The following is a 26,603-nucleotide window of genomic DNA, read 5'->3' as shown; positions in this document are numbered from 1 at the left end:
GGACCTTTAAGATCATCTACATCCAACCCCCCTGCAGGGGCAGGGGCAGCTCCAGATAGACCGTGTTGCACAAAGCCCAGTCCAATGTGGCCTTAAACACATCCGGGGAGGGTGTATCCACAGCTTCCCTGGGCAACCTGTTACAGTGTCTCACCACCCTCACAATAAAGAATTTCTTCCTAATGTGTAACCTAAATCTACCCTCTTGCAGTTTAAAGCCATTACCTCTTTTTCCTGTCTCTACTTGCCTGTGCAAAAAGCCCCTCCCCAGCTTTCCTGTAGCCCCTTCAGGTACTGGAAGGCTGCTGTAAGTTCTCCCTGGAGCCTTCTTTTCTCCAGGCTGAACAGCCCCAACTCCCTCAGCCTGTCTTTGTAGGAGAGATGCTTCAGCCCTCTGATCGTCTTTGTGGCCCTCCTCTGGACTCACTCCAACAGATCTATGTCCTTCCTGTGTTGGGGTCTCCAGAACTGAACACAGTACTCCAGGTGTGGTCTTGTGACTGCCAAATAGAGGGGAAGAATTACCTCGCTTGACCTGCTGGCCATGCTTCTTTTGATGCAGCCTGAGACACCGTTGGCTTTCTGGGCCAAGCAGTGATAGGATAAGGCAGAACAGTTTCAAACTGGAAGAGAATGTTAATGGATTTTACCAAAAATGGACACCAAAAGTACAATGTTCAGAATATTTTTACCTTGCATTATGTTGAACACTGAGGTTCCCTAACTTTTTAGTATTGAAATTTCAGATCACAGAAAGTGTATAAAAATACAGCTATTTAAACATTATAAGCTATTGACTGTTTAGAGAAATGAATGTTTGTTTCCACATCAACTCTTAACTCTAAAATACATTTGGATGTACCCCTGAGCAGAGGCAGAGTGCAGTGTAAGGGTAAGGTCTAGACGAGTTAGCTGTCGGAGTAGTGTAGGAGAGAGATGTGTGAACCATCTTACATTTTGCTTGACTTTCTTCTTGCTGGCATATTTTATTATGTTTGTTGCTTCTTACCTTTGTGATTATTATTAAGTTATTAAGTTATGTAAGTTTTTTGTAGAATGTAGCACCTCCAAAATAGCTTCCTGAAACTATCTGGTGAAATTTAATAGGGAATAGCATTTTTGCAAGAGAATTCTACTGGTGGGTCAAAAATTGTTATGAATAAGAATTTTTAAAAAAATTCTGTAAGTTCCACAGGAGCTTGGAATAATATCTATTGAATCACACTGCATTTTCTCTATATTGTAATTGATTTCCCACAATCTGAATAAAAAAGAATCCCAGAGCTAGTGTTATCAAGATGCTAGTTCACCCATCTACATGGTGCTAGATGGGAGCATCACCCCTGAGCGGGATGACAGCTGAGCAATGCTGAGCTAGGCTGAAGGAAATTAAGGCCCTCCATTTGAGGGACATGGTGTCAGAGAGCCAAACCATACTCAGCTGTAAATGCTGTGGGTCTTGGATACCTTCTAGCTGTGACAATACTACACAAAACACAGCCCATTCAGTGGCATTGTGATACTCTTGTTCAGGCTGCAAGTAGTTGGGTTTTAACCTGGTAATGTTCAGGACAGAACAGGAAGGGTAAAAGTTGATCCTAAATTTACATGGCATCTTGTGCTCTCCCTAGTTAACAGACAAGCAAGAGGACAGTTTGGCTCTCCTATAAACAGTTGCTGTAGTCAGTTTGTATGGGCTGACAATAATTCTGCGAAGGTTGCTGTGCTTATTTTCACTATGTTTTCTTTTTCAGGGTATTATCAGCCAGGAGATCATGTAGTTAAATTACTGTTGCTGGCTTCCTGCCACTTAGGGATTCCCCTTCATTTAACCATAAGGCAAGTGCCCGTTCGTGCAGTCCTTTGACAGCTGCACTATGGGCCAGTTGCATTGCTAAATGAGCAGATGTGGAAAAGAGTTAAACTTTGTTCAAAAAGCCCACAACGCCGTAGAAAAAAGTCAATTATTCACTTTAAGTTACAGATGCAGATTAAGGGCACTTCAAAACTATCCCAATTAGCTACATGATCACCAGTTTTGCTGAAATAAAACAACGAGAATATTCCTAGCTATCCCAGGGCTGATGTTTCAGCTTTACTACATTTCCAAGCAGGGAATATGGGATTTGGTCAAAGAGGAATTACAAACCTAAAAACTCTTGCAGCCCTTTGAAAATTGAGACTGACACAGGTCTCTAGTGAGCTTAATGAAGTATCAGAGCAAAAAGTGATTTAGCTACCTAAAACCAGTGCATTTTTTCTATTTAAAGCAGGAAACCGAAGGCTTGCCTTTAAATTTTTTATTCTGTGCAGCAGCCAAAAATAAAAAGGGTTGCTTTCAAGCCTGAATAGTGAGTATGGAGATAAAGTATTGCTTTTGAGAGCCTTTCACGTGACTCTTCTTGGTTGAAACACTTGCAATGTGGAAGTGTAGTGTTGTCACACTTCTTCAGGAAGATAAGGAAAAGCTAACAAATCACTTCAGTGTTTTGTGATGTGATTCGGGAACACAGCACTGGAAAAAAATTCAGTTTAACTGGAGGATTAAAAAATGGGACAAGGTCAGAATTAATATTTTGCTTCCTTTGTTTTCTATATGTAAATATGTGAGTGGTCCTTCTTCAGCAATGAACTACTACCCATCTGTTTTTTTGAACTTGGAGTGATAGCTCTTAGTAAATCAATTACAAGTGTTTCAAGCAATACAACTGTAACACAGCCTGAAGTAAGAAAAACTAGAATTGAACTTGTCCTTTTTCTGTATTAGAGAGCCCAGCATCTAGAGAGTTCTGGTTTCCAACAAATCCAACAAGCTCTCCATTTACCTTCAGGATACTCTCACAGAATCACAGGATCACAGAATCTTAAGGTTTGGAAGGGACCTTGAAAGATCATCCAGTCCAACCCCCCTGCCAGAGCAGGGTCACCTAGAGCACATCACACAGGAACATGTCCAGGAGGGTTTTGAATGTCTCCAGTGAAGGAGACTCCACAACCTCTCTGGGCAGCCTGTTCCAGTGCTCTGTCACTCTCACAGTAAAGAAATTTTTCCTGATGTTTACGTGGAACCTCCTATGTTCTAGTTTGCACCTGTTGTCCCTTGTCCTATTACTGGACATCACTGAAAAGAACGTGGCTCTGTCCTCCTGACACTCACCTTTACCTATTGATAAACATTGATAAGGTCACCCCTCAGTCTCCTCTTCTCCAAGCTAAAGAGGCCCAGCTCCCTCAGCCTTTCTTCATAAGGGAGATGTTCCACTCTCAGCTAACATTTTGTTAAAATGCACACATGCTGACCCCTTATTTCTTGACCATCACTTTTAGCACCTTAGTACACACACATTATTTCCTACAGTTTTATTTGAACTGCAAAGACAGCCATGGAAAGTCCTGCTTGAAAAATCATCAGAAAGTGGAGACATTGAAACAAGTATGTTTGCAATTTGCCTCCTCATTATTTGTGTTTGAATTTCCAGTGAGATGGTTATTGAAACAGAGGTAGAACAACAAAAGGGATCTTATTCTGTCAGTCTTCATGGCTGCTGCAAGACTGTTTCCATATGTTAACACCCACATTAGCAGAGACAGATTTTTTTCCTCTGAGGAACAACAACAACCAGAAAAAAAACAAACAAATCCACAAAACCCAAACCCTGAAACAAACTAGTGATGAAAACAAGTACCTTCAGGTTGAGTGCATGCTGACTAAAACTAAATATTCTGAATTCTCCATTGACTGCTGCTTCTCTCAAGCACAGCTGAAAATACATGCCACCGTGACAGTGAATGTTTGGCAAAACTTGCAATATGACTCCAAATAATGTCAGAGGTGACTGTATTGAACAAATCTGACAGCCATCCTCTGCAACGTATCACATAGCAAATCCCTGCTTCCATGCAGGCTTGCAGCTAGTGAAGGCTGGCTCTTCTAATAGCACAAGCACCAAAATTTCTCATCTGCTCCATGCTACAGCCTAAACCATCCTCTCTAGACAGACGTGCCCATTCTTTGTTTTTAAACTTTTAAAGACAACCAGGAGAGGCAGTCAAAGCTTATTCCCCAGAAAATTATTGTTGCCTATTCACTGTGACTTTTGTGATTTCTTTCTCAAAGACTGCTCTGTAACCCCCTTAAAGTTTCCAACTATAAACCAGTCTGTATCACTGCCTGAGCTCTGCAACTTGGTCTCTTCCCCACCATAAAACAGTTCTTCTCTTGACTAGTTATATTCACATGAAAAACTACAAGTCATTTGTCTGAAATCAGATTAATTACTTTGATAAAACACTAGTGTGGTTTATGTCATGTATGCTTATTTAATAATTCATTTTTAAACTAAACACTTATTTAAAGATGAGTGTTCACCTAGTAGGGACAGGGCTAGCATCTTTTGAGTCAGTAAGGTTTTGGTGTCTTAAAATCATGGAATCAAAGAATGGTTTGGGTTGGAAGGGATGGTAAAGATGATCTAGTGCCAACCTCACTGCCATGGGCAGGGGCACCACCCCCTAGACCAGGTTGATCAAAGCCCCATCCAACCTGGCCTTGAACACTTCCAGGGAAGTGGCATCCACAACCTTGCTGGGCAACCTGTGCCAGTGTCTCACCATCTTGGCAGTAAAGAATTTCTTCCTAACATCTCATCTAAATATACCCTCATTCAGATAGAAACTGTCCCCCATCATCCTATCACTACATGCTCTTGCAAAAAGTCACTCTCCAGTTTTCCTGTAGCCCTCTGAAAGTACTGGGAGGCTGCTACAAAGTCTCCCCGGAGCCTTCTCTTCTCCAAGTTGAACAATCCCAACTCTCTTAGCCTGCCTTTGTAGGAGGGGTGCTCCAGCCCTTTGATTGTGGCCCTCTTCTGGACTTGCTCCAACAGCTTCCTGTCTATCTTGTGTCGGGGCCCCAGAACTGTATACAATACTCTAGATGCAGTCTCATGAGTGTTGAGTAGAGGTGAAGAATTACCTCCTTTGACCTACTGGCCACTCTTCTTTTGTTGCAGCCCAGGATATGGTTGGCTTTCTGAGCTGTAAGTGCACATTGTTAGCTTCTCATGTTGAACGTCTCATGAACCAGCAACCCCAAGTCCTCCTCAGGGTTTCTCTCAATCCATTCTCTGCCCAGCCTGTACTTCTGCTTGGAATTGCCCCGATTAATGTGCAGGACCTTGCACTTGGCCTTGTTGAACTTCATGCAGTTTGCACAAGCCCACCTCTCAAGCCTGTCAAGGTCCCTCTGGATGGCCTTCCTCCCCTCCAGTGTGTCAACCACACCACACGCTCGGGTGCATTCAATCCCATCAGCCATGTCACTGGCAAAGATGTTCGTACCAGTCCCTGAGGAATGACGCTTGCACATCCAGTTGTTGACTGCAACTCCAGTTGAGTGCAACCATCCAGCCAATTCCTTATGCCCCGACTGGTCCATCTGTTGTCAAGTCCATGTCTCTCCAATTTAAAGACAAGGATGTTGTGTGGGACAGTGTCAAATGCTTTGCACAAGTCCAGGTAGATGACATCAGTTGTTCTTCCCTTATCCAGCAACGTTGTAACCCCATGGTAGAAGGCCACCAAATTTGTCAAATACAGTTTGCCCTTAGTGAAGCAACTTTGGTTATCACCAGTCACCTCCTAATTTTCCATGTGCCTTAGCATAGTCTCCAGGAGGATCTGCTCCATGATCTTGCCAGGCACAGAGGTGGGTCTTCTTTTTTTCCCATTTTAGAAATGGGGGTGATGTTTCCCCTTTTCCAGTCAGTGGGAACTTCACCAGACTGCCACGATTTGTCAAATATCGATGGTGGCTTAGCAATTCCATCTGCAATTTCCCTGAGGTCCCACAGATGCATTCCATCAGGTCCTGGGGACTTATACACCTTCAGGTCATGAACCTGGTCTACCCATACTATGGGTGGTTCTTCATTGTCCCAGTCTCTGCCTTCACCTTCTGTGACTGGGGTGGTGTGGCTTGAGCACTTTTCAGTGAAGACTGTGGCAAAAAAGTCATTGAGTACCTCAGTCATCTCCATATCCCAGGTAACCAGGTCTCTCGTTTCCTTCCAGAGGCAGCACACATTTTCTCTGGTCTTCCTTTTATCACCAACATACCTATAGAAGCTTTTCTTGTTCCCTTGATGTCCCTGGCCATATTTCATTCTGTGAGAGCTTTAGCTTTCCTGACCTGATACCTGGCTGCTTGGACAATTTCTCTGTATTCCTCCCAGGCTACCTGTCCTTGCTTGCACCCACTGTAGGCTTCTTTTTTGTGTTTGACTTTGTCCAGGAGCTCCTTGTTCATCCATGTGGGCCTCCTGGTGTTTTTGCTTGATTTTCTCTTTGTTGGGATGCATCGCTCTTGAGATTGGAGGAGGTGATCCTTGAATATTAACCAGCTTTCTTGGGCTCCTTTTCCCTCCAGGGCTTTATACCATGTTGCTCTACCAAGCAGGTCCCTGAAGAGGGGGACCTGCTTCAGTGCTGAGGACTTTCTCTTCAGTGTCTGTCAAAATGTGCATTGATACTATGGGTAGTCTACCTTAGATGACAGACTCCAAAGGTCAAGAAATCGTAGGCTGCATTTGAGTGTTTTGGACCATGGATTTTGGTGTACTGAAACACCATTGACCTTCTCACTCACTAGCCCCATCAGACCAACTGAAGAAGTATCATGATGGATGCAGACACAAGAATTACATATCATTAGGATTCCACTGCTTTCATTTCAAATTTCTTTTTCATTGCTACTTTCTTTAGTTAACATGTGTACTATTTTACTAAATCATGTTTTGTTTCATCCTGACCTTCTGTTCTGTTTTTCAAAATTAGCTGTCTCGTAACTCGATGGTAAAGGGGTTTCTGTGTTTTTCAGATTTGCTCATTATTTATCTCCTCATAAGCCTCCTGAGTTTTGGAATATCTGCTGTAAATAATTTCAGATATTTTTCACTTAGGTGCTTTTATTTTTCTCTGTGTGTTACATAGGCTTTTAAATGTTACAGAAAATCATGATGCTTGTTTCATTTTGCAGAGGTGAAATCCATTTGTTAATCCAAAAGTCATTCTCACAGCTAGATATTTCCTTTGTTCTTCTATTTATTCTATTTTACCCCATTAAACTGCAGAAAAATCATAAGAGTTTCTTGCAGTGCATTCCTGAAGAAAACAAGCCTGCCACAAGGAAAACAGAATGCTTACCTTTCAGGAACTGATGAAAGCTCATACTATCCCTGCAAGCATGATCTGATCTGAACCTTGGTGACAGGGTAAGCTTCGTACATCCCTTGTCACAATTGCTTGTCACACCCTTGTTCAAGTGTTAAAACAGCATCTTACTCCATGAGCAGATGCATTAAAAATCAATCAACATCACTCCTGAGGGAGCAAGTCCCTTCTCAGCACAAACTGTGGCTCCACTGTTCCTTAGACTTTTGACTTTGATGACTAATATGTTTCTTTCAATTAGAAAAAGAATAATAATAAGAATCTGACAGTCTCTGCACTTACTGACAGAGAATGCAGTTCAAAGCATTTTAAAAAGAAGCATCCTTGGCAACTACACCTACTAAAAATAAGTAGTGCTTTACAATGCCATTAATTACTATAATTACTGGGCCTTGAGTGAGGTTTGCAATGGGCAGGGATCGTTTCAGCACTATGTATTATGGCAAGGCACAGCTATGAGACATTCAGTTTTCACGACACATGTTTTGTCCCAGATCCCTGAGCATACATTTCATCAACATAAATATGAATTCCAAAGCCCACATCCAAGTGCAAAGGATCTCACAATGCTTTTATACTCCCAGGATCTAAACTGTAATTTCAGCAATTAACAAGCACCATTTAGCATTAGATTTGCTAATGTAATATTAAAGTTCTGGCAATTCTATACAAGATGCATTACAAGATCAGTGAAGACTAAATTGTGGTACTGAATAAATACTTTAAATAATGAAGCAGAAATAAACATTGAGCATTAATTTAAGCATTTCACTTCAGATTTTCTTTTAAATAACAAAAACAAGCATGGTTTGCAAAATTCAAATCATACCATACCAGTAAAAATCAAATATATTGCTCAGAGATGCCTGTAGGAACAAACTCTAGCTGCGCAATGCACTTTCCATCATCCATATTTTGCCTAGGCTCAGGTCTTGACCAATATAGTTCAAACTGTCAGCTCCCATCTGTGGCACTGCATGGGCCATTTTGCCAATAAAAGAACAAGTCAGGTTCTAGCTGTATCAACACTGGCGACATATTTCAAAAGACTCTCTTCTCATGGTGGAACCCTGTGAAACAGCAAGCAAATACACCTTGCAAGTCTTGGCATACATAAATGGACTTTCATAAACACTTTCTTTCAGTTAGTCCCTTATTCTGAGAGAAAATTACTCTGTTGAGTTACTATGGGATGTTTCCACTGTCACGTGCACTCCCACAGGCTGCTTGAATCTTGGGGTACCCAGCAACAACCAGCCTCACCTTCTCTGTTCCTTGTACAGCCTAATACCAGAAAAAAAAAAAAGTGACAGCATTTGGTCCTCCAGCAATATGTGTTCTACCAAAATGGTTGAGCCAACAGTTGCTAAATGATACATGTTAGCTTTGTGAGCCCAATCTATATTTTGCCATGAAAACAGGTGCATCTGCAAGTATGTTTCATTAGAAATGTAATTAATATGCATAAACTTGTTTGCCAAGCAATTTGCAAATGAATCAAGAATGAAATTAAATACAGAAGCCTCTTCCCTCTCACCCCTTCTCCCATTTCTCTGTCTGGATTAAATAGAGTTTATATGTTTTCTCAGTAAATTTTTGAAATAATCTCTTTCACTCAAGCTTGTTATTGTTTCAAACTTTTCTTCATTACCACAGTAACTTTAGATAGTAGAGAGTTTTCTTTTTAAAACTGCTTTTTGCCTGCAGCTGGAGTCTCCTGATAATATGGAGGATATCATGCCACAAAGAAAGAAATTTACTGTCTCAGATATGCAATTTAGACAAAACAAGTCTTCTTCACAGAACTCAATACCATTCCAAAGAGGCTACCCCTATGGAGAAAGCTCAAAGTGACTCAGTTGCTTACCACAGAGATGAGCTATTATACATGTAGATTCTATTTGATAACAGTTATCAAGAACCTCAGCTTGAAAGACACTCTTTAGTCACAAATATTTGCTAAATAATTTTGATAAATCAGTCTGCCTCTGACTGTTCGCTGCTGTGCATTTAGTCAGCCAAATCACCTGGTACAGCTCCTGGTCCTTGCTGGAAGACTGAATCCTTTTAAAAGCAAGGTGATGGAGAGTAATTAATGAATAACCAGGCCTGACTCAAGCTTTTGTGATCCTATTGGCAAGACATGGCTTTGGAACCCTGCAGATGAAGGCCAGAGCTATGCTACTCTGTTTACAGAAAGCGCACTGTCACGGTTTGACTCAGGATGGGCAATTGAACCAGTGACAACAGCGCTCTCGATCCCCTCCCCCTTCCACCCAGGTAGGGAAGGAGAGAGAGAAGAAGGAGAGAGAGACTTTCCAGATTGAAAACTAAACTAGACAGCTTTAATTAAATACTAATAAGAAGAAAATATATACAAATATATACAAGTATGTTCAGGAATATTCAAAACCCTACTAACTCCCTCCACCCCCAGCAACTCCCCCGGCATCTCCTGAGCTGTGAGAAGCTCTGAAGTGTCCTGGAGCTGCCAGAGAGAGCAGCAGAGCAGACAGGAGCTGAGGGGAGAGTGGTGAGGGTCAGGAATGCACGAGCCTGGGGATCAGTGGTGATAGATGGAGTCCTCCCTGGACACTGGCCATGGATGGAAGAGAAGGGAAGAAGAAGGAAGGGGCTTGACTTCCATGATCCCTGACATTATACAGAGTTTATATGTATCTAGATATATATAGACATACATACAGATATATATATATATATATATATATATATAAAAGGAATGGAATACTTTGGGCAATTTGGCTGTTCATCTAGTCCATTCCTCCCTATGGGACGGTTACAGATAGCACTTTTCTGCTCCTGTAGCAGAAGGGGCTGCAGTTTCAACAAGCAGAGCGAAGTGACCTTGGCATCTCAGCAGTAACATCAACAGTCCAATGTTATCAGTCCACTAGCTGGAAAACTTGCTTCTAGTTAAAAGAGAGCTTACTGAAGGAAAAAAATCAGTAAAAAGAAAATTGTTTTCATCCTGGCTCAAACCAGGACATGTACATAAGGGAGAAGGGGTAGAGTTGAGAAGGTCCCTGAGAAGACCTACTTGCAGGGATGGCTAATGAAGGAGAAGGCTGGACTAGGACCAGGAACTGCCACTTCTGGGAGAAACTCCTTCCTCAGCAGTAGTTGTCATCCCACAGGGCCTGATCTTGGCTGTCCAGTGCTGTGTATTAGGCAAAGCAAGTGGTGTGGCTTGGACATATTTGCTGCCCTAAATAGCAGGTCATGTTGCCAATAGCCTGTGTCACCCTCTGAAAAGCATTCTGACAGCCACAGTGTTTGAATAAATAATAGTCTGTGCTAACTTTCTCCCATGTTTTTGCAATTCAGACATTTATGTATCTCTAACTTTGATTATAAATTGGGAGTTTCTCTTGCTTCTCCGCAGAAAATGATGGTAGGTGGTGAATGAAAGCAAAGATGGAAAAAACCTAACTAAACCATTATTATTAACTAATAAGTGAGATGCTTGCACAAAGTGTCACAGTTCTGTATCCAAATGGATTTTTTGTAGAGCATTAAATTGTACAAAAGTAGCTTCCAAAACTGTACGAAATTATTTCTTTGGCTGAAATGTCAAATCCATAGATTTTGATGATTTGAAAATAATTGTGTGGATCTTAATTTCTTCTTTTCTGTGAAAATCAGTATAATGTGCTTCTGGCATCCCATCCAATGGAACTAATTTTAAATGAAGGACTGAAGCATGAATTCAATTGAAAAATGGTGCCTCATGTAGGAAAAACATAAACTGATTTTTTTTCTCTCTGTCATCATCAGTGACAGTCAAATTGGCCAGCACTTCAAATTAAAGTCCACCTCTGAACTACTCAGGGAGTGAACAAATCATGTTATCTGTCTATAACAGTTCACCACTAGATTGAAAAAATCATTATTTGATGCTCTGCCTTCTCCATTAATTAGTTAATGTTTGTAAAATGCTTTGAAAGTTAAAGGAGCTGTATAAGAAACACTATTATCATTACACACTTGAGGGCAGATAAAAAATAAGCTAATGAAAGCAATAAGAAGAAAATGGATGACATTTAAATGAGGTGGATTCTGCAGGGACCGGGAGGGTGACCGGGAAGGTTCAGATAGGACTGAATAGTTACACTGTGATTCTGAGATTTGTTGAATGCTCAGCATAGCAATAAATTAGTGATCTTAATCCATATCCTAAAGGACAAGGCTCTCCTTCATGTAAAATCATCACCTTTTAATCGGGTTTCCCTACAACTGAGAGAATAGCTCCTCTGCAAAGTGTGCAGGGGACAGTATAGGAGCACTGAAGTGCCTTCTCCCCCTTCCTCACTCACTGCTGCAATAGAGGCAGTGTTGACCCTGTTTCCAGGGCCATGTGCGTAGCTCTTTCTAACAACACCTACAATTTAAAAAAAAAATATCAGAATACTTCTCTCTCTCTCTCTCTCCAAACAGGAAGTGAGTATGTTTCTTTAAACTATATAAAGGATGAACATTATGAAGTTCTGGGATACTCTACAGTGACACAAATATCAGTGAGGCTATAATATAAGAAGGAAAGAGGAGGAGTTATGGAATGTTCTCTGTATTTTGGCATCTGTCATTATTATCCTCATTAACCTCTGTTTATTTAATATTACAGCAACAATAGCTTGTGTTATATTGAGCACATTTCCTGATAAGATCAGGTATAAAAGATGAAAATGAAGTGGGCAGGAAAAAAGGAGGGCCTTACCAGAAAAGGGGTTAGAGACAGAAGTTATGCAGAAATGGAAATGGAGAATCAAATGGGAGTGAATGACAGATCTTGTGTGGCGCCTGGATTTTGGCACAAGAAAGTTGTACTGTGAGTATTGTTCACATTTCTTTTCTATCCCTAACATGCTATCCTGGTACATTGTACTTTTTTCCCCCTGCTCAACACCTGCTAGTATCTGTAAGTAAAAATGACATTCAATTTTAAGCACCAGTGCATAGCATTTTTTAAAATGTAATGCTCTGTGATTTGGGGTCTAAGGGAAACTGCAGAAGGTAGCACAGTCATTCTTGACAGTAATTAAGGCCTGAGAAAAAAAGCCAAGGTGGAATATTCATAAAAATGGTTTAAGATATGAGGATACATCTTAAATACTTAATTCTGCAGGTGAAGGGAACTGTGTGCAGAGCCTTTTTTGTGCTCAGGGTACTCTCAACTCATAGATCTGGATTTGTCTCACTTAGGCACTTATCAGAAATATTTAATTCATTGTCCTACTCACTCTAGAATTCCTCCAGTCAATGGACAGGGACTTGTACCTCCCTAGACTGACTTCATTGCCCATCCAAATGTCTCCAGTTAATAAGTTGTGTTTTTTTTTTTTAATAGAAGATTCAGTTATGAGATGGAGGGAAGGTGAGATGAATCTAGGACTTGAGACAAACACAGTGCAGTCATTGCCTGATTGGAGAACCATGACTTCACCTCTTCCTCTGACTCCGGGAAAAAAAGTCAAATGTATTACACATCCACAGCCACCTGCACTCACACAGGTTCTCCTAACTGAGATATCCCCACTAGCAACCAGCCACGAACGCTTTTATCTCACACCGCCTGAAAACAACGAGTGAGGCAAGTGCTAAAAAGCCACAAACTTCACACCATACAAGCAAGCCTACAGTCACTCTGAAATATCTAGGACTCTCACTTGGGCTTAGCCATTCTGGAAGGGCTGGAAGTTCCTGGAAGTTCCCCCTTTTCTCAGTTGTCACTCATGGTCATCAGCCAAATGTTAGGCTGGACTTTTTCTATATCATGACCCAAAAATTATCAAGACTCCTCTGGCGAAGTTTAGGCTTAAGAATCTGAGGTAGCAACTAAATTTAAGAGAATACTCCAGTTTTTAGATTGCTAGATATTTTCCCTTAAAATAATTCTCCAGATTTTCTGGTTTCAGAAGCTGAGAGAGAGGTTGCAATATTTTGTTGTAGCTCTTTCTGAGTTTGTTCCATGAGGGAAGGGTTAAAGACAGGGTGTTAATAAGGTATTTCAAGAAGCAGACACGCTGCCAATTGTTTGTTTATAGTTCGTGGTTTGTGGCTGAACCCAGCTTTACTACTTTCCTTCTAGCTCTCATAAGACCGAATCAATAACTCAGAAATTTACTTTTTAAAAATCTTTAATCGTCCTTTAATATCTAAAACTCGGTTTACACACAACTGAAGAGCTGCTGTTAACCATCACCTCTTTTTGTTTAACAAAGTTCAGTCTTTAAGTTGGGTAATTACACGTTAAACAAGAAGGACAGTAACAGAGTAATGCTCAAATCCAGAACTGCAACCCCTTGATTTTATTACCTCTTTTTCAGTCTGCTTATATGTAATTTTGCCTCTAGACTTTTGTTTCCTTTTGCAGTTACTTTAGTGCCTTATTGCTATAGCTCCTGGAGACAGGGTATCTGGAACTCTTCATGTGTTCACATTTTCCTTACATAAAAAATCACTACTGCTCCCTTCCTGAAAACAAAATCTCAAGAGGGGAATAAATGTTAATGATAAAATTGCAGGGGTAATGCTCTCATTGATTCTAGTAGATTTAGTATTGTCTTTACAGTCTGATGATACAAATTCTGGGAAAAGGTTGGATGATTTCTTTCTTACTGAGATAATTTGCTAAAACTCCTAGACAAACTCTGCTGGTTCTTCTCCTCCCAGTGTACATGCATGCTCTGCTCATTATTCATGAGTTTTGGACACCTGAGTTTGAAAGCAGCTTGAAAATTTCTTTCTTAAATTTCATCTTTTTGAAGATTTACATCCTTCTGATACTTTGCTCTATATTCTGTGTTCTTCAATACCTTAGTTGGCAAAAAAGCAATTTTGGCATTAGGTAGCAAAAAAGAGCATAAAAAATGGCATTTCAAAAAATATACTTCAGTCTTTTACAATGGAAAAGTACATCAGATTAGGGTGTCAAGAGTTAGTGGCTAGAACTTGGAAGATCTGCCAGGTGTGCTTCCACATTTATACGCTCCCAAGTGTTCAGCCACAGTTCTGCCTCATTTTGACCTGAAGTTGGAATAAAAATTCATTTCTAGTCTTTCAAATCAAGCTCAGGAAGAGTCTGACTAGCTAAACATTGAACAGATTTAATTAATATTACTCTTAAATTGTTATATTTAGATCTATGGTTTGTCAATACTACACGCACAGTATTTTAAAAAATTTAATGCAGTACCAGCAGTCAAGTGACGTAGCAATTAGACGCTGACCTGTCTGTGCTGCTAAAAGAGATACACTTTTCCACCTTGTAGTTACAGAAAGCATGTTGTAGTCTGAAGTCAGAGCAGAGATATGTTCTTGGACTAACCAAAACTTCCCTGTCCAGTAGAGGTTTGGTAGTTTAATCTGATCTTTTGTCTGATTTCCAGGGGGATGCTCTGCAAAGTCTTGCTGTTACTCTTGGCAAAAATCATAGAAGTTAATTTTTACATTCTATACCACTTACATTTTCAAGGGAAGATGACAGAGGGAACACTCCATGCTTAAAAATAAACAAAATTATTAGTAAGATCACAGAAGGCACTGGCATGGATGATAAGAGATAACAAAACAATTTAAAAAGCAGCTGCAGTCAATTTATTTTGCTCTTTCCCCAAAGAATTTATATACAGATATTAGCCAAAACTGTGACAAGAAAAATCAGGAACAGTTGCATAGGCTCTACATTCTAGTAAAAAGAAACAGATTTTTAATGTAAAGAGAGATGTATTAAAAGATAGAGTCAAGTTCATTAAAAGGTAAGGAGGAGAACTACAGAAATAAAACCAAGGTTCCATTTAAAAGCACTGGACAGTTTTATTCCTCTGCAATTTGTGTTCTGTGCATTCCAATGAAATCTATGCTTTTGCAGGAACTCACTGTGAAATTACATATTATCACCAATATGAAGTAGTAGACAACAATGTCAAAGTCAACTGCTCAGCAACTGGAAAAAGGCAAAATAAAGGTTACAAGGGCAGCCTCAGTTGGATTCCTTTATATGTATATGTTCATTTTGAAAAGGAGCTGCAATAAAAGTTTTAAAAGGCACTGAAAACATTTCCTAATCTTATTTTTGGAAGTCCCTAAACTGTTGTTGCTGAAAATTTCAACTCAATAACTCAATAACTCCAGCTGAGGTATATGCTTCACATGACAAGTGTCAATCCATAGGATTACATTTGAGCAAAGTTATAGGCAATTGGGGAAATAAAAGGTATTATTACAATAAAAGAATTACTGAGCAATCTCAGCTACAATCCTAGCCACTAGTTCAGCATATGATACAGTCCATTTCTTTAATGTATACTTCTCACTGCTGTTGCGAGGATTAAGAGCACTTTATGTGAACCAAAGTGTAACCAGCTGTCACCAGATCATGTTTTCTTAATTCTTTGCCTTCAGCAATGACAGAGTTTGATAGATACACATTTTACAGGAACAAAGAAACCAGAGTGATTGAAAGAAGACTCAGATTTAATTATTTTCATAGGCTGCTCTTGTTTGTGTTTTTAAGAAATAGGAGATTATTTAACTATTGTCAAATGATAGACTGTAGTACAATATTCTCAATGTATCTAGAGCATGCTGATATAAAAGGGATATAAAAGAAAGACAGAATGGAAGTGGCAGTTCTAGTTCAGTGTCCTGCCTCTCTACTCCTCCTTCCACCTCAATAACTTGCTTTGACTGTCATCTGGATGGTAGGAATGCTGCTCAGTCTTCACCAGGGCTTAAGCCTTGGCTTCCTGGAGGCAAAATACCTTTGCTTAACAAAAGCACTTAACTATTAACAACAAATCTGTTACTAACTTTAGTTTTCTCTGCTGACCCTTAAACAAGTATGTTTCTTAGATAAGCAGGAGTCCAGGAAGATTAATGTTTTTTATCTTCAGCCAACAGATCTATTCTTGCTATATAAGTACATCTTATTTATCCCCCTTTTTCCCTGTCTTACGTCGTTCCTAGATGAAGGTTGACCTTAGCTGTTGCCAATGGTTGCCCAGTACCTTATTTTTAATGTTTTCTCCAGGTCATATTTTACATGGTCTTTTCTAAGCCAGTTTAAAGACATTTTCAAACTGCAAGGGGAAAAAAACAAAAAAAGGAACCTGCTGTTGGTTTTTATACTTTCAGGATTCATATTTACCCATCAACTTTTTGCCTGAACTCTCTGCTCATCCCTTTTTAAATTTCTTCCCCCTACTCCAGTTTGAATCAACTGTTGTTCTGGGAACACTAAGAACAAGCATTTGTGTATTTCACATATGCCACCTATTCCAATGTACTAGAGAGAGACGGACAGAACTTCATCCCCAAGGTCCCTTCCTCACTGCTCTGCAGCCTTATATTGAATCATGACTGCAGTCCCTTCTCTGCAGTACGTAATGAGGCTGTGCATGAAAAATTAGGTTCTTCATACATCAACATTTAGTCTGCCCTAAAAATTGGGTCAAAGTCAGCTATAAATCCCTACAGAAGGACCAAGGATACACCCAACAAAACTTTTCTAATAATAAAGGCTCCAGACACCAAATAAGTCCACCATTGCCACCTGTGAAACTCCAGGTTCTTCAGAATAATGACTTTTCAACATTAGTAGCACCTTACCAGTCAATGGTGACACCACACAGGTGAAATTATTGTCTTTTTCCTGATGATGCCAAGAAAGATCAAGAGCTCAGCTCAGCCTTTCTCACTTCTTCCCCCTTTTGTAGCTCTCCTCCAACAGTAAAAATTTATTTTAATTATACTCATGGAAAGAACTGCCAGTTTTACCTAATGCCTCATTTCAGAATTTTCTGACTTTTGTGCAGTTTAGCTGTGATTTTAATATAACTGCAGTGCGTGTTAGTGAAGAGGAAAATGTTGCGTTAAAATTACAAGTTAGATAGCTGAGGAGTTGTGTGCAACTGAGATTGTGACCCTAGTATCCATTATCTGATAATTTCCTTCCCAGCAGACATACACACAAGAACAACTGGTAGTTTAATGAAATAATCATATGCATGCAATCTGTTTAAAATACAATAACTTGCTAATACCATCCACATAAAGTTTTAGACTGCAAGTGCATTACTTCTGGAAGATTCTGCAGAAGGAATTAAATTGTAATAAAGTAATTATCTAATGAGGTGTTACACAATACGTTTTTGTCAGCAGTAAAGTGAGCAACAGAACTAAAACAGATAAAAACCTTTCTCCAAATTGATAAAATGTTTCAACTCTGCAATATTAGAATTATGGCAATGCCTAATCACTGTTTCAGACTTGAACATTTCATGTGAGACCCATAACATATTTCCTCCTGTAATTTGTACATGTACATTTATACATGAAACATCATCTGAGCTTCTCTGAATCTGACATGAATATTCAGCCAGCCTCAAAATATCTGTCTGATACATTAGGGTACAGAAAGATAAACTGAGGCACAAAGAAGTTGTCTGAATTCCTTAATTTCTAAAGAGACTCTCACAAATACTTGGAGAGAATCAATATTCTGAGTTTGTGTTCAGATTTCACAAAAATCCTGGCATTCTCACAAAGGGACAGATCTTCAGAAGAGCCAAGATCTTGTTTAGTATTTTGAAATGTAAAAATTAGCTAACACTTGTTGCTTAAAGTTGTTCAGTTCAGGCCAGAGTTTTAAGGATTTTTGAGTACCTGATAAGACTTTTACTTTCCAGCTTTTACATGCTTTTTTCATGCCCAGTATTTGCATCTTTACATTCCTACACAATTCTGTGGATTTGGCCCTTAGACTCACTTTTAAAAAATACTCACATGCATGCCTAACTATATGCCTGAACACAAAGTCACAGTGTGTGTGCCTGTGATGGCAGGACAGGAGTCTCAGTGAGAGCAGCAGATAGGGGCCACAGACTGGAACCAGTACCACATACCAATACTGGTACTCTGCTCTCATGTGCATGGGTCTGAACAACAACACCTGTCCACCCAGCTGTAAGGTAATGAGTTATGTTACGTACACATGCTCATTTACCAGTGCTTTTGGTAAGTCCTGTATGAGACTCCTGGTTGCATCACTTGGCTTTGTTTCTAGCATAATTGCCATTCTTAAATAATCAATTCAGAAACCTTTATGAAATTCTTTAAATCAGCCACACAGTGCAGACTCTTCAGCTTGTGGGAATCTGGCTCGAGATGCTGACACCTGTTTGCTGGTCCAAATTATCAACAAGACTTTAACCCTTAGGTTGCCTAAAGATCTGCTGCAAGTCATGCCTATCTGCAAACACTACATTCAGTAACAGCTGTGTTTAGAAATAGTTATTTCCAGTATCCTCAGCTAGCTCCCTTACATAATGTCTTGGTGCATCGTGACCAACCTGAGCATGAAGAAAATCGGGATAAAGCTGTGCTATCAAGATAACCCAAAATAATGAAAGAGGAACTGGCCAAATGTTGTCAGTGATCTGGATATTAACCACTCTGATTCTATAAAGGAATCTAATCCTTGCACAAAACTTTTTGTCAGACCTTTAAAATAAGGATTTCAAGAGAGACACCAATAGAGAATAAATCCCAAGTCCATACAGGATATTTCACCCATGAAGGGTGAGTGCTATGTTTCTCTCATGAGTGTAAAAGATCCATAAGTCAGGACTGCATAGGCATGAATGAATTATGAAGGTCTTTTGCTTTAGTAAAAGGAGCAGGATCAGCATTTGTAGGCAAGACATTCTATTTATTCTATCCATTTCTTGATCTGTTGTAATTTAAAGGCATTTTAAACTGCCAGTTCTACTACTAAAGCAAGGATCAGAGAGAAAAATAGATCAAATTAATTAGAAACACATTAAATTGGTTTCTACAGGTGATCATAAATAATGTTGATTTCTGCAAATGGTTCTCAATTCCATTTTTCAATGAATGGCAGGCATTCACAAGATTATCTTGTTTCATTCACTGCTTCTCTTCTGCACCAAATGAGACATGAGACCTCAGAAAATAAATAAATGTGAGACTCTGTCATTTAAGACCATCAGAATTGGAGAGTGCAGAAAAACAGAGCCTTTGCCCTTAGAAAGTCTATTTCATCACTGGTTCTTATCCTGAATTGGACTGGAAGGGCAAATAACATTGCCTTTGAGAGAATGAAATGTTATGAACTGTGTCAACTAGAAGAATAATACTGTAAAGTTACATTTAGGACTAGGTCCCTTATGCTTTCCATGTCAGTGCAGGCTCCCATAGGGCCTCATGGGAGCTGTAGTTCAAAGTTCCTCATATCCTTCCCCTCCTCACTCTCTTTTCAAGAGTCCCCTTGCAGTCCAGCTGGGATCAAGGCAGACCCCTGCACATTTTGGTTTACCCGGTGATTCACTTCTCTGCCACCGCAAACAATGGGATTTTGTGGAACTGCTTCTTTCCATTCTTCATCTTTTCCCACAGAAAACTTTCCAGCAGGCATATTTTTCATCTCCAAACTTTCTACCAGGTGGAGAATGACTTAAGAGAAAAGATACATCAATATTATGAGGCAAGAGGAGGAAAGAAGAGAAGGGGGAGTGAAGACCATACAGTTACAAGATTAATAAAGAAGTCCCTGAAAAGTTTTAAAAATAGAAAAATGGTTTTGCTGCATCTATGCTTCAATTTTTCATCAGACATTACCAAATAAATTTCAGTGAGATACTAGAGAGAACACTTTCACCACCAACATTTTTGAGATTTTTGTACTAGCTCTGGCTGACATATCCCTTTCAGAATAATTTAAACTTTGTTAAGTTTTAATATTAGGTTGAAATGTAGTCATGGCAAGCCATTGTCTTTTCTTCTTCCTCTCCAAATTATCTCAACTCAGGCCAACTCACTGCTTTTGATGAGTCCATCCTTTTATTACAGATGTTTCCAGCCACCCATCTAATCTTTCTCTGCTACTGAAGAAATGAATCTGTTTAACCAAAGGATGAATTGTCACAAGTGTCAGTAGAAAATGGAAGTCATCATCCACTTCCAACTAAGAATATGTTGTGTGACAAGAAAGTAACATTCCAGTTTTCCACCTGTTCAGATGATAGACAGTAGTCCCTGAAGTAAGATGATAAAAAAAAAAAATAAATCATTAATCTTTTGCAGAGAAATGCCACAGCTGATGGTCACCTCGTGCTGCCAAGATGACACCATAACATAGACATTATTACCTTGCTATTTGATTTTCTTCATCCTCAGAGTCTTCCCATCCAACTTTAATCTCTACTCAGTAGTTCACAGAGCCCAAAACTGGCATCAGACTTGTTTACTAGCTTTAAGTAAATGTGAATCCCTCTTTGTAAGAGCCAAGCCTGAATTAGAACTCACTTCAGGAACTGCTGTAGACTTGTAGCCATCTGACACTGTTGACACTGTTAAATTTTAATTTTTTTAAATTTTTTTTCCCCCCCTATCATCAAAACAATCAGCATTTTTATTGCCTGGTATCTTTATCCTCATTCAGTCAAATGGTTCCAAAGTACTATGCTTTAGTGTTTTGTGAAAAAAACCCACAAAAAATAGCTCCAGGGAGAAGTCCAATATAATTAAAAGTAATGGCAACACATACTTGCACCAACATAAGCTTTTCAGCTGCCTGTCGATTTTGGGATCGATTAAATGTTTTAAAAAGAAGAATGTATTTGAAGAGCCACTTCTGATGCCTGTATCTCTTGTGCAGAATTGACTCTACTCTTTCACCTCGTCATAAAGAGACAGATCATTGAAAAGCAATGATCATGCAGCCAGTTGGCTGGCTTTGTCTCCTTGCTCTTTCTCAGAAGCAGTTCCAGATCACTGTTTTTGATTAAAAAGAGGTAGTTGTGTTTGATTAATTGCTTTCTTGTTCTCCCAGAACTTCAAAGAAGAAAAAAGAATCAGTGAAAATGTTTTCTAAAAGCTCAGAAGTGGTTTAGTTCTACAAGTGTTATCAATAACCACTGCAAAAAACCTCCTGAACCTAATCCTCCAGCCTGTCAACCAGTGTTAAAGCATGCAAATGTACTAATCCATGAAAAAATAATAATACAGGCAATCCAAATTTCAGAAGGAGAGCATTGTGTATACTGTGAGGACAATATGAATGAACAGAGTCTTTTCAACTACTTTTTAAGCTCAAACAGATGCAACCAGGCCCTAGGAAAATGGGTTCAGTCCATCCACAACTCATTTAGCAAACATTCTGAAGCTAAATAAAATGTCACTGTCACATGACAGGCCAATAATATGATTAGATTTGGTCTCAAAATAAGAGGAGAGTCTCCAGGTAGCCAAAGGAAAGATTAGACATGCAGGAGAGGCATCAGTTGGAAAATGAAAATAGAGAATTAAAAGCCAATCCTGAAAAAAAAGGGATATAGTTGAGTTAAAAAAATAAATAAACACCCAAAGTCTCACCTAGAATAAAGCTTATTGACAGAGGTGGGTGTATACTATCTCAAAAAGTTGGGAGTGTGTTACCATGAGAAATCCTTATGACCCCTATGTAAGCCCTGAAGAGTTACAGATCAAAAAATTCTAACTAGTGCTGTGTTCCTCATAATGTCTGTGGGCTCTGAGAAGCTGGGAGTCACTGAAGCAGAGAAGATTCAGCTGATGCCTTTCCTTTTTCAAAAGTGTCTTATCTTCTATTCATAGGAACGAGAAGAGGGCTAGTCCGGCACAAGATGCCACTTTGCAGTGTCTCCTGTGGTGTCTTGATGGCCAGTAGGCTTCAGATATCAATGATAACACAGTAAATTCACTCCTTGTCACATGACATTTTCAGATAGCTCTAAAGTCTATTTCAAGTATACAAACCATATGAGGAAGAATGTTGAAAGTAAGAAGAGCTGAAGCTCTGAGATCCTTTCGGCCCACTGCAATAAAAGGACCTCACATCCCTGTTTCGCTCTTTGCTGTACACTACAGAACACACAGATAAGAAGACACCTAAGTACAGTTTTTTCTGCTCAGTTTATCTTTTGATCATCTTCACAGCTGCTCCTAAATTCTTAAATGGGCTATAGGGACGTAGTCCTGTGGCTATACCATAATACCAACGAGAGCTGCAAAGTCATGCTGAAGCAAAATGTTCAGAGGCTCTACTTGTGTTGCTCTCCCTGGTCTGATACAGCTTGCTGGCCTCTTCCTGGGAAGGAAGGGAATTTAGCACATTTCAGGGTCATGACACATTATAATTACAAGAGGAATGCAAAACTTTTGCAAATAAAACCTTTCTTTTAGGCTCAGTATTAAACAAGTAGCACCTTGCAAAGTGTTACAAGTCTGTTGCAGACACTCTGAAATCCCTGGATATTTTAAAATAATTGCCAAGTTTCCTCCGTGCTCTTCCTTCCTTCCAGCTCAGGCTGAAAAGCCAGATGCCTGGCAGGAATGACCTGCTCTCTGACTCGGTTTGTTCCAGTTAACTGCTGAAGGTCTGGATTAGTTTGCTGTTTGTTTGAGAGTTCCCACTATGCTCTATCCAAGATGCTACCAGGCAGGAAACTTTTACACTGAACCACAGCTGGGCATGTTGTATTGTTAGCAGAAAATTAATTAATTAATAAATTTTATGTAAATTTAGGAACTTAGAAGGCTTCACCCTCAATGAAATATTCAATATTTACTTAGTATCTTTACAGACATTAACTATATCCCCAGATAGGAAATTATACTCAACTGTAGCAAAATTGTTCTTAACATTAATTCTGTCAGAAACAAGGAAAGATTAAGAATACTGTGTCTGCATGGATTATTTAACAGTGCACAGGCCATTAGTATGAAAATGCATTCATCTTCTGAAAAATGGACTAAAAAAAATTGTAATTCCATTAAGTACAACAAGATGGAGGTAGTTGAAGAAGGGGGAAAAAAGACAGGAAAAAGTTCTTTAAGTATAGACAAATAAAATGTATAGCCATAAATATAATTTATGGATTTTCAGAGATGGACTAAACCTTTTTTAAAAAGTCATGTTGACCATTACTGGGATGCTATAAAATATCTTTGATCAGGTCCATGACTACTCCAGTACCATCTTTCAACACCTGTAACCAGCCTTCATTTTAAAAATATATATCAAATCAGCTGCATATACCGTGTCAGGATAACTACCAATTATATCTGGTTTATTACTTCCAGTTCAAAATCCTCTGAACATTTTGCACCCAGGCTTGTGCCATTCATAATCTTCTGGAGCCAAAATTCCCTTCAGGTCTGCAATTGACTCATGGTACCTATGGGATTTTCGATTGTGGAAACATCAAAATCCTGCATGTCATACACTTCTTACCCAGTTAGTACAAACTTTTTCTAATCAGCAGTAGAAACAACAAAAGAATATACCAAAATCCCAAGTTATTTATTTGTTTGCCAATCAAATACAGAAGTCTAAAGGTTGCTATTTAGGACGACCTTTTGCCATTTCAGAACATTGGCTTCTTCCTTTGTTTCATAAAAGCAAATCAAGACTATTATGGCATATGCTTTACGTAGCTGCAAAGCTCACCCACAATGATATACTTAACCCAGCATCTTTTCCCACCTTGCTAGCATGAGAGTTAACTCCACCATAAACTTCTTCTGGACATCATAAAAACAGTATAGCTGGTCTCTAAACTGGCATTTCACTTAGTGTTTACAACTGCCAAAAGATGAACTGTAGATTTAGTCCACAAAGTAAAATGGAATAAGCACAGACCGGGGAATTTTGATATCCCAGTTTACTCCTGATATTCCAATTACAATTTTTGCACGTCTACTTATTGCTTTTTACTTCTTTATGTCTACAATAAAAAAACTGTCGATTTTTTTCTTATTCCAGTGCTCTCAGCTCCCCAGTGCCGTTCCTGTGTAACACTGAGGAAATGTGTCTTGCTGTTGCCTGTATAATGTATCATTTTGTTTAGACTCATTAGTCTCTTAGTCTTTGCCTTTTCTTTGAAAAACAATATCCTTTTAATCACACTGTCATGCAACATACTTTCAAGTAAGAAATTCCTACAAATTCTAAAAGGTAATGAAATACTGCATCCCTACAAGTCTCTCTCAGCTTCAATGGTCTGATTTTGGCTTCCATAATCTCCCTGACAAAACTTAAAGTTTTCTGTGAAAGAACTTTTTTTGCTTTTAAGATATATCTAATGGTGTGATGGATTAGACACTAATACCTGCAGCTATCTCCAGAAGAGACAGTACATCTGTGAAGTGCAGTGTGGCTCTGTGCTAAAATAAATGTAAGGAGCCTTAAAGGCATCTTAGCCTAGCATCACTGCCTCACAGAAGAGACAGTTCAGTTGCAGCACCAAATGGAGGCATGCACCCATCAGGTGAGATCTGCTCTCAGTTTTGGAGCCATCTCTTTGGGTATTAACTCAGAGGTCTCTGCGGTGTGTCCCTGTTGCTGTGCTTGTATATATGCACCTTAATGTACAAGATGCCAGAAATCAAACTGGTTTCCAGCCTTGGAAATTTTGACAGTTATCCTGAAGCATGTTAGAGATGAAGGACACTTGATGAATGACTGTTCTGGTTTGGTTTGGTGGGGTTTTTGGTAGTGGGGGAAAGGCCCTGTAAGAAGCTGAGAAGCTCCCCCTGCTCCAAACCCAGACAAGGAGCCATTAGAGGGACAATAGATGCACATCAATGATTAACATATGAAAGAATCAAGATAACATCTGAGTAGAGAAGCACTTAGGAGAGAAGAGTTGTGCTGGAGGAGCAGAGCGGTGCTGGTGGTTGGTGAGGAAGAAGGAGAAGAAGGTGCCCAAGCAGAAGTTTCCCTGCAACCCATGGCGAGATGGCAGCTGTCCCCCTGCACTCATGGAGGAACGTGGTGGGATATTCCATGAAGGTGCCAGGAGGGGTGAACTTGGCCAGTGGACTTGGATTTTGTGGCCAGAGGATTTGCTGCCTGTGGACTCTAATTGCGCAGCTTTGGAAGACTCCAGGGCCAGGGGAGTTTGTTCCCGAAGGAGCCCGTGACTCTGTGGGAAACCTAGGCTGGAGCAACTTGCTCTGGACCTCGTGGGATGGACTCATGAAGGAGAGGCTGATGGAGGACTGTCTCCGATGGGAAGGACCCCATGGGGAAGCAGGGAAGGACTGCAAGGAATCCTTCTTCCTGAGGAGGCAAGAGCAGCAGGAACCACCAGCCTGTGAAGTGACTCTAAACCCCATCCCCTGTCCCCCTGTGCTGCTGGGGGGAAGGAGGGAGAGAAACTGGGAAACAAGTGATTTGGGCCTGGGAAGAAGGGCCCAAAAAAAGGGTGGGGTAACATAAGTAAGCACTACTTTTTGTGTTGTCTGTGTCCTGTGTGTGTTTGATTAGTGTGAAATTATTATTATTTTTTCCCCAAGTTGAGTCTGTTTTTCCCAGGACCTTAATCGGTGAAGAACCCTCTTTGTCCTTTGTCTCAACCCATGATCTTTGTCCTCCTCATCCCAGTGTGTGTGTGTGGGGGTGGAGTTGAATGAGCAGCCGTGGAGCTGTTCCTTCATTGTTGTTTTGGCCCCAAAGCATGACAATGACTTGCCTCATCAACTCTTTTTTCAAAGAATACATATTTCGCCTGCAGAAATTAGCATCAACATTAAAACACAAAATGTTTGAAAAAAAATGCATACAAAAGTATTGTCATACTGTAAAACTATCCTCCTTGAATATCACCTTGGTCAGATAGTTGTGCAGGACTAGAAAGACTAAGAATGAATCATATTTTGTTCTTAGCTCTGCATTAGTAATTTGATGCCTCTGTAAGGCACCCAACCTGCATATTAAAGACATAAAAAGGCTTCTAGTTTCTGCAGCATGCCTCAGGGGAAAGAAGTGGTGCAGAGGTAGTACTTGAAGAAAAGAGGAATTTACCTGAAGAAAAGAAGGCAATTGCTATCTCACAGCAGGACTTGTAGAGGGTAGGACCTAATGTTTCAATTTATATGATGAGCCAAAATCAAATGGAGAAGGAGTATTGGCAGTCCCTGCTTGAGTATATAATGTTTTTATAATACTAATTCCCCTTCAGCTTTTCTTCCATCCCCACTCTCCTTTATGTATTTGGAAGAGAGAATATCTCCATTGTGAAGTCACTCTAAGCCTCACATTTCCACATCACACACAGGGATACACACAAATATTCTTGCTGATTTTGATTCAAAACAAGATCCTACACCCACCAATGCCAGTTCCTTTGGTACTCATTATCAAGGCACATCCCTAACAACAATTAGGTTTGGGCCCATGGAAGAATTACAGCATCACAGAATCATCACAGCTGGAAAAGAACAACAAGATGACCAAGTCCAACCACCAACCCAGAAACAAAAGACCATGTCCACTACAGCATGTTCCAAACTGTCACATCTACAGGTTTTTT

This window comes from Apus apus, chromosome 1, assembly GCF_020740795.1.
Source record: "Apus apus isolate bApuApu2 chromosome 1, bApuApu2.pri.cur, whole genome shotgun sequence".
NCBI lineage: Eukaryota > Metazoa > Chordata > Aves > Apodiformes > Apodidae > Apus > Apus apus.
This window is presented reverse-complemented; position numbering follows the sequence as displayed.